Source organism: Salvia hispanica, chromosome 5, assembly GCF_029641045.1.
Source record: "Salvia hispanica isolate PSC_SH4W2 chromosome 5, Shi_PSC_v1, whole genome shotgun sequence".
Taxonomy (NCBI): Eukaryota; Viridiplantae; Streptophyta; class Magnoliopsida; order Lamiales; family Lamiaceae; genus Salvia; species Salvia hispanica.
Window position 1 is genome coordinate 35,839,133 of NC_142696.1, and position 16,510 is coordinate 35,855,642.

General features: G+C 36.3%; 1 long non-coding RNA gene across 2 annotated transcripts; it reads right to left on the reverse strand.

The window, feature by feature from the left end:
* Positions 1–12,193: 12,193 nt before the first annotated feature.
* LOC125186223 (uncharacterized) lies at positions 12,194–14,640 on the reverse strand. Of its 2 annotated transcripts, XR_007170387.2 has the most exons (3): positions 14,560–14,640; positions 14,410–14,484; positions 12,194–12,419 (listed from the first exon to the last, which is right to left on the reverse strand). It is a non-coding gene; the product is annotated as an uncharacterized LOC125186223 (long non-coding RNA). The 2 variants fall into 2 exon arrangements; XR_016130246.1 differs by lacking the exons at positions 14,410–14,484; positions 14,560–14,640 and adding an exon at positions 12,877–13,268.
* Positions 14,641–16,510: the final 1,870 nt, after the last annotated feature.

Sequence of the window (16,510 nt, forward strand, 5' to 3'; positions counted from 1 at the left end):
GAATCCAACACTTTATCTCATCCATCAAACCAAACACGCCACATAAATATAGTAGTTGAGTGGGTCACCACTAACACTAAAGGTATGTGTTCAAATTTTACTAAATTCTATATAAAGTTGTCTTTCATTTGATGGAAGTAATACTACTGCCAGAACCAATTCAAAATTTACTAAATTCTATATATAGTTTGTAAATTAGTCTACGTAAGCCCTAAATTTTATTTTCAGAACCAATTCCAAGGAAAAGGCCGAATAAATTGGTTTCGGAAGTAATGCTACTGCAAGACTTCCTAATATAAGACCCGATTCTAGAAAGATTAAAAGAAAATCATGTATTAGTCTGGATAAATACATTTAATTTTATAAAAAAATCATAATATTTCAAGTCTTTGTTGACCTAGCCAGAAAAAAAATCATAATATTTCATGTCTTTGATTTGAACTTACTTCTTAATTGAATTAAACTAGTGTTTACACCTGTGCTATGCACAGGACAAAAGATTTTTAAATAATGAAGATATATTAATTTATAATAAATAGTATAGAGTAAATAAGTATAAAAATATATTTATAGATAAGAACTACTCCATCCGTCCCTGATTAAGAGTCACACTTTGATCGGATACGAGTTTTAAGAAATGTAAAGAAAAGTTGTTGAAAAAGTTAGTGGAATGTGGGACCCATTTTTTTATATTGGTTTTATAATAAAATGTGAGTGAATTGAGTTAGTGGAATGTGGGACCTACTTATTATTTATGGTAAAAATGAAGTGTAACTCTTAATTGGGGACGGAACGAAATGGAAAAGTGTGACTCTTAATAGGGGACAGAGGGAGTAATTAACATAAGTATTTGTAATATTATAAACAACGACAAAAAATTATTTGTGCAATTATACTTCTCTCGACCCACTCTGAATGAAACATTTTATATTTTAGTAGATGATTATATATTATTTTAATATTTGATATGAGTGTAGTATAAAATAAAAGAAATAACAAAAGAGGAGATGTGTGGATGAAATAGAATAAGACATACCAATATTGTTATTTGTTTGATAATGATATTAATTTAGTTTCACTTTATATCATTATTTATTGGTGTTTCATAATTATTTGGTTTAGCCATATTTGAATTCAGTATAAACATATTCCAAATTTTTGAGAAGTAAAAAGAATAGAAACATTTCATATTTTAGCAGATGATTATATACTATTTTAATATTGGATATTGACATCTAATATCACGAAACTTTCAAAAAGTTGGGTTTTTCCCACGAACTTTAAAATTGGCAAATAATATCATGAACTTTACTCCGAGTTTGTTTTTTCCCACGAATGAAAAAATTCATGTTATTTTAATAGATTGAAGAATAATTTTGGAGGGTGTGCTTCAAGAAAAACTATCTTCAAAGATTGAAAAACTTGAAGCTTTCAAAATTGTTGTCGAGAAATTACGAAAAAAAATCTGTATCATAATATTATTTGTGGGAATTTTTTCATTCGTGGGAAAAAACAAACACGGTGTAAAGTTCGTGATATTATTTGTCAATTTTAAAGTTCGTAGGAAAAACCCAACTTTTTGAAAGTTTCGTGATATTAGATGCCAATATCCCTTTAATATTTGATATGAGTGTAGCCAAATAAAACCAAACTATTTGAACGAATAAATAATAGTAATACTTAGTAGTCAAATAAAACCAAACTTTTAAGACATAATAATATTATAGTCATGACACCCAAATTTAAAACTCAAATTATTCAATTAAAAAATAATTTAACTTAATAAAATATATATTATACAAAATACAATAATTTAGAAGTCTAAATTAGAACCATTTAAAGTATAATAATAATAATAGAGTTCAACATCCAAATTAAAATGCTATTTAAATAAATAAAAACATTAATTATAAAATCTATACTACTACTACACTATTACAGCTGAAATTATATCATACACTAAAAGCCCAAATTAGAGCCCAATTAGTATACAACAGCCACATTTTATGAAACCCTAAACTAATGATGCGCCACTCTCACTCTCTCTCACCGTCTCTCTCCATTAACCGCCGCCGCCTCACACACCTCGCCGGTGAGCAGCGCCAACTGCTTCCTTCATTCCCTCATTTCCTTCTCTATCTCTCCCTCTAATCGGTGGAACCCGCAAAACACCAACTTGCCGCCGCCGCCGGGCAACTCCTCTTGTCCTACGGCCCACTGAACAACAATCTCCATGTCGCCGCAGTAGTACCTCCAGTTTGTGCCCCTTCAACACACAGCCGAACCTCAGCCACCGCCGGGCTCACCTCACCCGCCAGCTCCATCTCCCGACTCCGGCACTCTTCTCTTTTACTCTCCTTTTTCTTATTCTCCAGCGAGAAAGATCAGATCTTTGAATGAATCTGCTGCTGCCGCCGCCGTACTTCTCTCTCTCCTTCCTCTTCTTTCTCATCTTCTCAACTTTCCTTCCATCTCTCTCGTTCCGGATCCCTCCTATCCTCTCGGCCAGCCGCCGCCTTTCTGCCACCGCCCCGTCTCCCTCAGCCTGCCACCCTCTCGTCGGAGCTGTCGCCGGATTCCAAGCACCACACTATGCTGCAATCAAAATTTAGAAAATCAGTCCACAAAAATGCAGATTCAATTAATGTTGTCTATATAAATGTCTTAAACTTCTTGTAGAAGCCAATTTTTCTGCATTTCATTGGACCAATTTTTATCCAATAATATTTGTCTTTTAGATTACCCAATAGATAGTTTTCCCACCCAAAAGTGTGCCACATGGGCCTCCAAAAAACTGTCTCTTTATATATTGATAGATTTCAATGGGGAATGACAATTAGTGAACTATAAGTTTGAGTCTATAAGTTGGACTCTGCTAAAAAATAAGTTTTATATTAATTGCTTTTTATTATTGCTTTCTTATTTATTATTTATATTAATTGCTAATGTGTGTGAGTTTATATTACGTCATGCTCCCTCCGTCCCTGAAAGTTTGTCCTATTTTACCATTTTCGTTCGTCCCACAAAGTTTGTTTCAATTGAAATCTTTCCAAAAATAGACATTAAATACATGCATCAATCTCCTCAATGTGGGACCTTTATTCTACTACACACCTCTATTTTATATAAAGTCAAACTAATTTCTTAAAATTCGTGATGGGTCAAATTGGGATAAACTTTGGAGAATGGAGGGAGTATTATTTTTTTAGTAATTATTTCAGTATTTTATTCATCATTAATTTATTAAGTCAGATCTCATAGGCTTGGTTTTCTAAGTGTGTTGGCAAGTGATTATGTTTTTTTCATATGAAGTCAACTAGATACGAGATGCCCTAATTAAACAAGAATTAATTATTGTATGTATATAGATCGATAAAAATGTCTATATCTTGGATGCATAAATACAATGTATGGTATCAAATTGCATTATAATCCCTCAGTCTGCTATATAATCCTTATGACTTCTTTTGGACATTGGTTTTTAGATATTATATTTGTGGTTGATAAGGCTCGTTTCATGCATTGGTTTAGGGTTAAAATTCTGTGCATTTGGGGCGCTAATGTGCGTTTATGAGTTCAGGTGCGTAGTAAATCTGCCGGACCCAGGAGTTGCTGTTACCTGACCTGGCAGATGCAAAAGCGATGAAATTGAAGCAAAAATCAGAAGTCGTTGTTCGGACCTGGGAGAATCAAAAGTTGGCGACAGGAACAGAATGGAGCGAGAGCAGATTATTTTAAAGAGTCTTATTCAAGGGCAAGAGCGTCAAATCACCAGGGGGGATACCCTAGGGATCAGAGCCTCGCATATATAAGGAGCTCAACCTTGAAGAACAAGACAGACCGTGAACAGCCGCTTCTACGCTTTCCTAGCTCTAGTTCTAGTTCCATACTTCAAATTTTCATTTCGTGTTGCTGCGCACTTGGACATGGAGGATTCTGGCCACCGTGGTTCTCATCGTCATCGTTATTTTGTTGTGTAACACCGCCTTGTGAAGGCGAAGAAATAATCTTATTTGCTTTCATTTAGTACTTTGTGGTTTTTTAGTTCGCAACTTTAGCTTCTGACTTGATCTGCTGGATTCAGACTTATTTCTAGTTATTATGGAAGTTTATGTTTGCTTTTGGTTGGACATCTCTAAGTTTATGTTTATCTCTTGCTTTTAGCTTTCGTTCTTTGTTTGTTGTTGGATGTTTGGAGCTGAGATCTGTTGGTTTGTTGTTGGAGGTTGGGGATTTGCGTATGGAGATGTTTGGATTTTGTTGAATCTTGGTGTTTTGGAGTTGAAGTTTCGCGTATTTGGTGCTTGATGTTTACGTTGTGCATGAGTATGGCTATTTACTTTCTGTTTCTGCATCCTTTAGGTCCAGTAGCGTAGATCTGTTAGTTTAGGCTTTAATTTCTCGTTTTAAGTCTAGATCTAAAGTTTGCTCTGTTTTCATAGTGTTTAAAACTCTGTTTTACCTGCTATTCTCGTTTGATTCCCGAAGAAGATGAAGTTGTTGGTAGTTAGAACCAGATCTGCTTTATGTCAGTACTTTTCAGCATGTACTTTGCTTTTCCTGCATGTCCCCTAGACATGTCAGTACGATCTGCTTGTCCTTTTACTTTTCTGCATGCTTGCCAGACCCTGGTAGTTTAAGGAAATTTGTCTTTACTTTTCGCTTTATGCTTGTTTGTCCAAATTAGGAAAGTCTGTCTAGTTAAGTTTACTTCAGTTGTCTTAGAACTTTAAAATATCTCAGTTTCTCTAAGTCATGTATGTTCCGTACGCTCTCAGTTCTTAGACCCAGTAGGTAGAGTAAAGTTCTTCTGATCAATTAGACCCAATAGGTAGAGTAAAGTTTTTGTTTATCTCTCAAACCCAGTAGTTTTAAGTTCTCGACCCACAAAATTGCGTGGCAACAGCCAACTCCTTTTTCCCTAAAGATCCTCAAATGCAGTTTTGTAGCACCTTCGTCCTCGTGGGATCGATCCTTTACTTCCCTGTGCTAAGTTGTAGTATAGTGGGTTGAGGTTTTTGAAGGAATAGAGTGCACCCAACGACTCCTTTCTGATAGTTTCATGATCTTCTAGCCTCTGAAGTCTAGTCGAATCCTCTGAACCTGTTAGATCGAGTGACACATATCACACCGCACCTGCACTGCACTCTAGAGGCCTGTCAGTGGTTAAATCAAGAAAGAAAAAGTAAGACAAAAGATAAAGTAAAAGAGATATAATATTGCTTTTTTGTTATAAAAGAATATGCATTACTTATAATGGGACAACCCAAAAAAAAATACGTCTCATTTACAGTCGGATGGGGGGGAGTAAAATATAGCATTGCATCCATAACAATCTACGTATCTAGGGGAGACGCCGCTCCTGCCCAATCGTTGACCTTAATAATCTCTTAGAGCATCTTCAAGTGGAGAGGTAAATGGAGAGGTATTATATTAACTTTTTTCCATTTTAACGTGATATCTTTACTCTTTCATCAATGACTTGCTTTCTTTTCATAAAAAGTCATTCTCCAAGGGGAAATGTAGTCAGAATGTATTACATTTTTCTAATTTTAAAAAGATAAAGTTTAATCTATCATATTTGCCTTCTTTTCATGAAAATTTATTCTCAAAAGGGGAAGGTATTTGTGAAAGTATTATATCTATATCTTTTGGAATGCATTTTGTACTATTTTTTTTTTTAGAACTTTGTTACTTTTTTTAAGGGTATATCTTCATACTTTACCCTTTTTTCTCCCTATTTCTCTTACTTTACTAATTAATCATTAAAACTCGTATCTACTACAAATGTGACTATTTTTTATGGACGGATGGGAGTATTATTTGTTCACTTTTTATTTCATGCATTCTTTTCTTATATTATTTGTAATCACCATGCATATATAACAATTTCATTCCTTTTGTATTCATTATTGCTATTAAACAAGAAAATGGAATAGAATTATCATTGCATTCTCATCTTCATTTCGTTCTCTTATTTATTTTAATCATTTCTTATTCAATCCTATCATAAAAAAAGGGCCTAAGAAATTTATCATTTTTAATCCCATGGATTATCAAGCATTTTTTGTGTATATAAACGCGACTATAAAAATAGTGAATTCGGTAATCCCCCAAAAATTGACCAGCTAGGCTTAAGACGAATAAACGCACACAAACTTAAAAAGTATATGGAAGGATTCTGGTAGTAATTATCCTTGATATAGAAATTAAAAATCAATTTATTTCTACTACCTAATGTTATTAATAATAATAACAATAACAACAACAGCAACAATAATAGACCCATGCAAAATTCCAAAATATTTAAAAATTTAATCATTGGGGGTCCAAAATTAAAATTCGGAACAAATTATATAAATTAAATTATAAGGTTCAAAATGTAAAAGTTAAATACAATCACATCATAACATTTGTCTTCTATTCTTCATCTTCTGAAATCGCTGCATAATAATTTCATTGGTAACTTTAACAAACACGTCCTTTTCTATATATATAAGGAACTAAGCAGTCTTTTAATAGTTGGTCTCCCATGCTTTTATGTACAGAAGTCTTGATGATCTTCATTGCTGAAAAGACTCTTTCTATGCGTCACAACTGGTAAGATCAATAACAACTTAACCAATAAATAAATCATTGGAAAAACTCCATGTTTCCTTGTAGAAACCATCTTTGAGCAAGACAAATGATTCCTGATATTTGTGAAAACTTTTCATCAATGCGCACATCGAAAATAAAGTTCTCAAGTTGACTTTCAAGTTCAGACAATATGCTCAACGGAAGTAGAGGTTCAACTGACGAAGAATCAATGGAAGAAAGTTTTTTGAAATAACGATCCATATACCTACAAAAATAGTCAAAACTGATTAAGTTTGCAAAATATTTGATATTTTCTGTACTAAGATTAGCAAAATATAAATCAAACACAAAAAAGGATAAAATTCATCTTATACTTCACAACTAAAAGAATAAGAGTAACCAAAATATACAATATGCTCAAATCTAAAAATTTGTCGTTGCAAACAATAATTAATAACATTGGAACTCACACTAGTATATATATAAAACTATTAACACATTCACATCAAATAAAGAATTTCAAATTACATACCTAAGGCGAAGAACTCAGAAGCAGAAAGCTAAATTAAGGAGAAATAGTTCATATAAATTTTGTTGAAAGCTATTTTTAATATTATATGTAATATGATTGCACAGTCGTGAAGCTGAAGATGAAGAAAGGAGCTCACTTGAGCTTTGGAGCTTCAAGGGCCGTCAGATTGAGTATTAGTTAGATGGTTAAATCTGGACCATTGGATCAACTCAGTCGTTGATCTCTATTAGGTTTAAATAGAATTTCTTAGTTTGTTAATTCTGTTTTTCCCCAATCTCAATCTCTCTGTAACTAAGCTCAGAAATCAAATCAACAAAACTCTCTCTTCGTTTTCGCAACTCATCTTCATCTCTCAATTCTTGCCTCGCACACACACCGAACCACAATCCTAATAAATTGGCGTCGTCTGTGGGAAGTTCGGAGAATCGCTGAGAGAAGGAGAAGATCTATTCAAGTATGGCGTTGCGATTAGAGTCAGAAAAATTCAATGGGAAGAATGACTACTGCCTATAGAAGATGAGGATTAAAGCGATCCTGATTGAGAAGGGATGCGCAGCGGTCTTGGAGAAGCCCGATCCCACAGATAAAGAGAAGGCACCTGCTCTCAACGAGAAGGCACATGCGAAGCTGGCGGAGATGCAACTCAAGGCCTATGGTGCAGTGATTTTGAACCTTGGAGATAAGGTTTTGCGTGAGATTCAGGAGCAGAAGACCGCGGCGGACATTCTTGATAGGCTGGATGAAATCTATTGCAGTAAGTCTCTAGCGAATCGTTTATATATGAAGAGAAGGGTGTATTCCTATAGTTTTTCTGTTGATAGATCGATTCTTGACCAATTAGAAGACTTTAATAAAGCGATAGATGATTTGGTGGCCTGTGATGTCAAGGTTAGTGATGAGGACAAGGTCATTTTGGATCTCAATGCACTACCTGACTCTTATGATCAATTGAGAGATGCGATCTTGTATGGCTGTGATAAGGAGATCACCTTCTCGGAGGTTCATTCAGCTCTTATGGCAAGGAATTGCAAAAGGGTGTTGTGAGGAATCTGGGGCCGCAAGCAGAGAGTCTAAATGTGAAGAAGTTTAAGGGAAAGAAAGTATTCAAGAAACCTCAAGAGTCATCCAAGAATACCTCATCTGGGCAGAAAGAAACTCACTCTTGCCGTTGGTGCAAGAAGCCGGGGCACCTCAAGAAGGATTGTTATGCTTGGAAAAGAAAGCAGGAGAATGAGGGTAAGGCTGTTAACTCAGCTGAAGGAACTCAGGAAGATGATGAGGCTCATGAAGTCCTCAATGTTATGGAGGGAGGAGTGCTGTCATCTTGGATTATGGACTCAGGGTGTAGTTTTCACATGAGTCATAATCTTGGGTGGTTTGAGGACATTGAAGAAGCTACCGGGTCTGTCATTCTTGGAAATAACCAAGTCTGTTCAGTAAGGTTAAAAGGTGATGATGGGGTAGTTGTAGTCCTTTCTGGAGTAAGGTATATTCCTGATGTAAAAAGGAATTTGATCTCCCTTGGCTTTCTTGAGAGAAAGAGGTGTTCTTTTGCCTCTGTTGATGGCAAAATGCAAGTTTGTAAATCTGGAAAGACACTTATGAAGGCACATAGGAAGGGAAGTTTGTATTATTTGATAGCTCTTGTCTGCAGCAGAAAGGCTGGTGAAGCTCATACTGTGACTCCAAGCTCTCTACTTCAGTGGCACAACAGACTTGGCCACCCTGCAGCAGGCAGCATTAAGGATCTTGTGAAGAAAGGAGTCTTGTAGTGCTCGAATGATGAAGAAACAGTTTCTTGTGAAGATTGTGTAACGGGCAAGGCCAAGAAGCTGCCATATCCTAAAGGTACTCATATTTCCTCACAACCATTAGACTACGCACATAGTGATTTATGGGGTCCTGCACAAGAAAGGTCTATTGGTGGGGGCGGGTATTATATGAGTATAATTGATGACTATTCTAGGAGAATATGGCTTTATATTTTGAAGGAGAAATCTGAGGCTTTTCAAAGGTTTAAAGAATGGAGTGTGGAAATAGAGGCTGAAAAGGGAGTGAGCTTGAAATGTTTCAGGACTGTTAATGGTCTTGAATATTTGTCAAAGGAGTTTGATGATTATTGCAAGATGAAGGGTATAAGGAGGCATAGGACTGTGCCTATGAATCCCCAACAAAATGGAGTGGCAGAGAGAGCCAATAGGACAATTTTGGAGAGGGTGAGATGTATGCTTCTGGCACTTGGCTTGAAAAGAGATTTTGGACAGAAGCATCATCAACTGTTGTCAAGCTTATTAACAAGTGTCCTTCTAGCATCAATGGAGATACCCCAGATTTCAGATGGTCTGGGAGTTATGGAGGATATTCTGAGCTGAGAACTTTTGGATGCAAGGCATTTGCTCATATTAGGCAAGGCAAGTTGGAAGCAAGGGCATTGAAATGTATCATGTTGGGGTATCAACCAGGAGTTAAAGGCTATAGGCTGTGGTGTATAGAGCCTGGGAATGGAAGGATCATCATTAGTAGAGATGTGGTTTTCTGGGAAACATAATTGCCTTTCAAGAGAGGTTCAGGGGATGAAGTTGCAGTCAGCGTCACTTCAGCAATTGAGGAGGAGCCTGAGCAGTCTGATCTCACCCCTGGTCACAGTCAAGCTGATGAAATTTCTGATTCCCCATCACCATCAACTGATCCACTTGGCCAACAACCTGATCCAGACAATTTGAGGAACTGGAAACTGACTAGAGATAGAACAAAGAGGACCTCAAAACCACCAGCCAAGCCAAGTACTCAGGTGCAAAATTTCTATTCTATGCTTTGCTAGTAGCTGAGGAAGTTGAATATTCAGAGCCTTGTTCATATAATGAAGCAATGCAAAGTAAAGAATGGGAAAGATGGATGCAAGCAAAGATTGAGGAGAAAGAATCTTTGCTAAAATATGGAACATGGGTTTTGGTGGAGAAACCTGATGGCAGAAGAGTTCTGAGAAGAGTTCTGAGCTGTAAATGGGTTTTTAAGAAGAAAATTGAGGCTGCTGAACCAGATGGAGTGAGATTCAAGGCCAGGTTGGTGGCAATGGGGTTCACACAGGAGCAAGGTGTAGATTTTGATGAGGTCTTCAGCCCTGTGGTGAAACATGCTTCCATCAGATTATTGTTAGCCATTGTAGCAAGGAGAGACTGGGAGCTTGAACAGCTTGATGTGAAGACAGCTTTCTTGCATGGTGAGATCAGAGAGACAATTTATATGATGCAACCCGAGAGCTTTGTCAAGCCAGAGGATATGGGAAAGGTGTGTCTACTGGAAAAGAGCATCTATGGCTTGAAGCAAGCTAGTAGGCAATGACATAGAAAGTTTGATGACCATATGATCCGCAGTGGCTTTGTGAGCTCAAAATATGATGAGTGTGTGCATATCAAGAGTCAAGGTGGAGCTGCTGTAGCTTATCTATTACTCTATGTTGATGATATGTTGCTGGCTGGTGCTTGCAAGAATGAAGTGCAGAAAGTGAAGAATGATCTCAGTGCAGTGTTTGAGATGAAGGACCTTGGGTCAGCAAAAAGAATCTTGGGCATGACAATAATCAGAGATAGAAAGGAGAAGAAAATCTGGTTGACTCAGGCAGATTATGTACTCCCTCCGTCCCATAAAAGTTGAGACAAAACTTTTGGACACGGAGATTAAGAATTTATATTAAAGATAAGAGAGAGTAAAGTAAATGATGGAATAGAGTAAGAGTGATTAGATGTTTTGTCTTTTGTTAAAAAAGGAAATGACTCAACTTTATTGGGACGGACTAAAAAGGAATACGACTCAACTTTTATGGGACGGAGGGAGTATCAAGGATGCTCAAGAAGTTCGGGTTAGACAATGTTAAGGAGGTCTCAGTTTCTATGGGCCAGCACTTCAATTTGTCAGTTGATTAAGCTCCAAGATCTGAGGCAGAAATAAATGAGATGCAGAAACTCCCTTATGCTAGCATGATTGGTAGCATTATGTATGCCATGATTAGCACAAGGCCGGATATAGCCCAAGCTGTTTCTATTACCAGCAGGTTTATGTCGAACCATGGGAAGGAGCATTGGTCAGCCTTGAAATGGTTGATGAGATATATGAAAGGGGCCAGTGACATTGGGATTCTGTTTGATGGTGCAAAGGAAGTATGTGGTGATGCTTTGGTGGGATGGTCAGATTCTGATTTTGTAGGAAACATAGACACAAGAAGATCCCAATCTGGATATGTGTTCACTCTTTATAGAGCTGCAGTAAGCTGGAAGAGCAGTCTCCAAGCAGTGGATGCACTATCCACAACCGAAGCTGAGTTTATGGCTTTAACAACTGCGGTGAAGGAAAGCTATTGGCTGAGGGGGATTTTGAAAGACTTTGGTGTAGTTCAAGAATCAGTGGCTGTTGGTTGTGACAACAACAGTGCGCTTTGTCTGTCCAAACACCAAGTATACCACGAGAGAAGTAAACATATAGACGTGCGCCTACATTTATCCTAGAGAAGATAGATGAAGGCGAAGTAAAGGTATTCAAAGTAGATACCACTGAGAATCCGGCTGATATGCTTACTAAGCCGGTGTCAAGAAGCAAGCTTGAATCATGTATGAAGCTTGTAAGTTTATGCAAGATATGTTGATGATCGGCTGAGCAATCAAGGTGGAGATTTGTGAAGAAAGGAGCTCACTTGAGCTTTGGAGCTTCAGAGGCCGTCAGATTGAGTATTAGTTAGATGGTTAAATCTAGACCATTGGATCAACTCAGCCGTTGATCTCTATTTGGTTTAAATAGAATTTCTTAGTTTGTTAATTCTGTTTTTCCCCAATCTCAATCTCTCTGTAACTAAGCTCAGAAATCATATCAATAAAACTCTCTCTTCGTTTTCGCAACTCATCTTAATCTCTCAATTCTTGCCTCGCACACACACACCGAACCTGTCACGCCCCGTATTTTCTAAGGATAGAAAACACGGTTGATCGCGACTAGGAGATGATTAAAGAAGCGGGGAAGAAAGGGGGAAACACACATCTTTGACCAAAATATTTAAATAATTAAAATAACTTAGAAAACAACATAGTATCATTTCAACAAAGTACCAGCTCTAAGAAATAAAGACTAGAAAGTAGACAATTTTGAAAAGAGTTAGATTCTCAATACAAAAACAATTTTAAAGAAAAGACACCTAGCGGAAGCGTTCAAGACACGGAAAATGCCGAGTATGAAGACACGGCATATCCAACAATACTAAGCCAAACATAAATAATCCATGAATTGTGCTCAACATCCTCCACGCCCGTCGTCGCTCAATCTGCACATTAAGAAAAACAAATATGCAGGGCTGAGTACTTGATGCACTCAGTGGACGCATGCCAAATCAGTTTGTCAAGCCATAACGAGTGATCTTGGGGGTTTTAATTGAAAAGATCCCAAGTCACTAAAAAAACATTTCACATAAACTTTGGTTGCAACCATTTTCCATCCACATCACCATCACCATATCTGAACATACATGACAAGGAACGTGGCCACGAACCAAGTCACTAGACCGGCCAACTCCAAAGAGATAGCGCACGATCTACTGGGTGTACACTAGTCCGAGCAGGGTTTGCGGCCCTACTGGGACCCGAATTCGATTAAACATACATGGCATAGCCACTTCAGATAGGTTCATTCAAACACAAAACATGGCAAGACAAACAATTTTCACCTCCTTTCACAAAAAAATAGCATTTAAGACATAGTCCTTATTTAAAAGGAAAGCCCACCTCAAAAGCTTAGCTCCTCCACAAACTTCTTGTCCCAACCTCAACAACGTGCAAAATTTCACCATTTTTGAAATAACATGATATGCAAAAATCAGACTTTGCTAAATAATTTAATTAAAGACAATGCATGCATCCTATTGTGTGTGTGAAAAAATTTATCCCTCGTTCACAGATAATAAAACAGACTCATCAATCAAGCACAAAACTCAATGGTGGCCAACGTACTTGAACTCTCGGTTATTACTAAAAAGAGGCCAAGCGATTAAATTCTAAATCACATAAGTTTGAATTACTTAATAAAATAAACTAACCCAACACCAATCGGTCAACTCTATTAAACAAGAACTAAGGAAAAGAATAGCATTAGTCATTTAATATATTACTCCCAGCCAAACTCACGTACACCTTTATATATATATATATATATATATATATATATATATAGGGGTGCGTTAAAATGACAACACTCTTAAAATGACACTGTGACACCACGCTAGACTGCAATATTATATATGCTAGACTGCAATAGTATAAACGCTAGACTGCAATCTATAGATTGCAGTCTAGCGTATTGGATATTGCACTTGCGAAAAATTGCAGTCTAGTGTATTGGATATTGCAGTCCGTGAAAATTTACCCTTGAGCAATTTTTACGATTGCCACATGGCAGCTTATTATTCGTCCACATGTACAAATGATTGGCTAAGAATGGTGGTATGGTGTTACTTTAAGAGGTGTTGTCATTTTAACACAATCCTATCTATATATATATATATATATATCTACCGAAACTCACTACTAATTAGATATTACCCTATTAAATTATTTGGATAGTAGTGGTCCATAAAAGTATTAAAGTACCCAACAAAATAAATAAAGAAATCAAAATAAACAGTAGCCTATTCCCAAATCAGTACACATATATACTCCCACACAACGCACGTCTATGTGTGCTGTAAATAATAAGAAAAAGAATATATATTCTCATTCATCACAGAATGAATAATAAGAAATAATATAACAATTAAAAGGAATTGTACTACATAAATACTCCCAGCCCAATTCGTCTTCCTCAAATTTCAATCAGTAAAACTCTTTCTCTCCCTACTGCTTAATTCAAAAATGACAGAAAGAAAAGCACAATGCTCTCCCTCAAATTCTCGTCTCTATCTCCATGTTAACACAAAATCCTCAAAACAGATTCTTTCTCCCTCAACATTCAAATCTCTTCCTTTCGTTCGATGCTATACCCGCAGCCGCCGGCTGCGCAGCTGCTGTCCCCGTCTCCCCTTTTTCCAAATCTAAACTTTTATTAACTTCTCTAATTATTCTGTTTCTAATATTAATGGGCAGACCAAAGTATAGAGAAAACAAAATGGCAATTTCTATTTGCATTAAAGATCGAGGCTTTATCAAGAACTATGAATCACTAATCTTTCACGAGTTTTTAATCAAAGGAGCTACTGTGAACATGTGAACTATGTCATGAAATTGAATGCAGAAACTTTCAGAATTTGTGTGTATAGTGTATACCTTCAGGAAGAAGCCAAACTTGCAGAAGAGAAGGTATTGAAACAAAAGATCACAATTCTTGGTTTCTCTTTCAAACTGTGATATCGAAAATTTGAAATCAAGAAATAGGGAGATTTTCATATATATGAACTTGAGGAGAAAAGAAAATACCTCTTTGCTAGGAGGAATAAGATAACGGCTTCTTCATAAAAAGATGATGAAGTTGCGTTGGGGAAAATATATATATGAAAGGGAATGGATTTTGGTTGGAGATTTTTAAGGGAGATGGGGATATGGAAGAAACCGTATGGTTATGGGATTGGAAGAGATTTATTTGACTAAGATTTGACTGCAGGAATTAAATAGGGATTATGAATAAATGGCTATATTAAAGTATCCCAATTGAATTAGGATAAATGGCGTAGGAGAGAATAATAATAATAGACAAAAGTGATAGGCCCAAAAATATATATGATTTTAGTATATTAATTAAATTGTGGTATTTCATTATTTAAGTACTTTGGTGTTATTTCAAGTACATAGACGGACGCACAATTTTCCACCGATGACTCTCACGTCAAACTCATCGATTATTTTCACCACACAATTAATCAATGACCAAAACAAGCATCCACTGTTTCCATTCGCAACTAGTCAAAACAAAGACAGTATTTTAATCAAGGTCTATCACTCGCTCGTTCTCAAAACAAAACTCAACGTGAAAAGGTACTAAAAAAACGGGTGTTACCGAACCACAATCCTAACATTATATATATTATAAATTATAATTAACGTGAAATTACTAAAATACCCCTAATTTTTTTTAAGAATTGGTGGGGGGACCATGGGCCCCCCCGGCCCCACCCTCCCTCCGCCCCTGAAACTACTCTATTTTCTTTCTTAATTTCGAAAAAAAAAGCGTGTCCTTTGATTTAATCTTAACGTAAAAACAGCGTTTATAAAATGTTATGGGTAAACAATTGTTATTCTTACAAGAGTAACCAAAAGTGGTCCTAAACATATGACAATTTTACGATATTTGTCCTAGACATTATGTTTTGAATTATTGCATCCTACACATTTAAACTCGGGCCGGACTCAGTCCAAAATGGACGGAACCGTAGAAAACAAATGGTGAGCGGATGTTAAGCTGGTTTTTATTCTGAAATGAAAATAAAATACATAAAAATAAAATATATTAAAACATAAGATTCAACGAAACAATTACATCCATCTCATCTCAAATGCAAGGCATAAAACAGAACAAGCATGTGACACCCTTCTCTCACAATCTCCCTCCCACCTCGTCTCGAATCGACAATGGCTACCCAAAATCCACTGCAAACAACATCCCGAGTAACACATCGCTCAAGAACCAAACCGCCACGAACCCTGTGCTCTCCCACTCATGCCCGATCACCCACGACGCTACATTGGCAAATGGTGTCGGAATATTAAAATATAAACTTGATTTTATAAATATCTAGATATTATACAAATATCTAGATATTATGTAGAATTATCTAGGATAGGAGGACAAAATATCTTGATATTTTGGTAGAATTAACTAAAGATAGAGTTCTCTAGAATATAGATATTTAGAATATAAAATAATTAAGTAGGAGCATATCTAGATATTTTTAGTAAAATTCCCAGTAAAATATCTAGATTTTTATGGAGAAAAATCTAGATATAAAATATTTAAGAATCTAGTAGAGAATTCTAAAATAGGAAATGAATGGCTATAAATATGGCATAGTTGTACCATTTTCTATAAGTTGAACAAGTTGAGAACTTGAGAAAGTTCGAGAAATAAAGTTTTCTTAGTCTTCCCACATCACCTCTCCTAAACCATTTCCCATATATTCCATCCATTCTCCTCTCAAATATTTCCTCCATACTAAATTACTCCAACATATATCTAATATTTTCCAACAAATGGCATAAACTTCATTCTCAATAACACTTTAAAGAAAACATATTGATCTTCAATCTCCCCAAAGAATAATATCCCCATTAGTAGAGCTAGAGCATCCCTGACCCTCAGCCCATTTCATAAGCAACCGACAAAACACCAGCTAAGAAGAAAAGCGACGACATCTCGATTCCCCAATTCAAAACC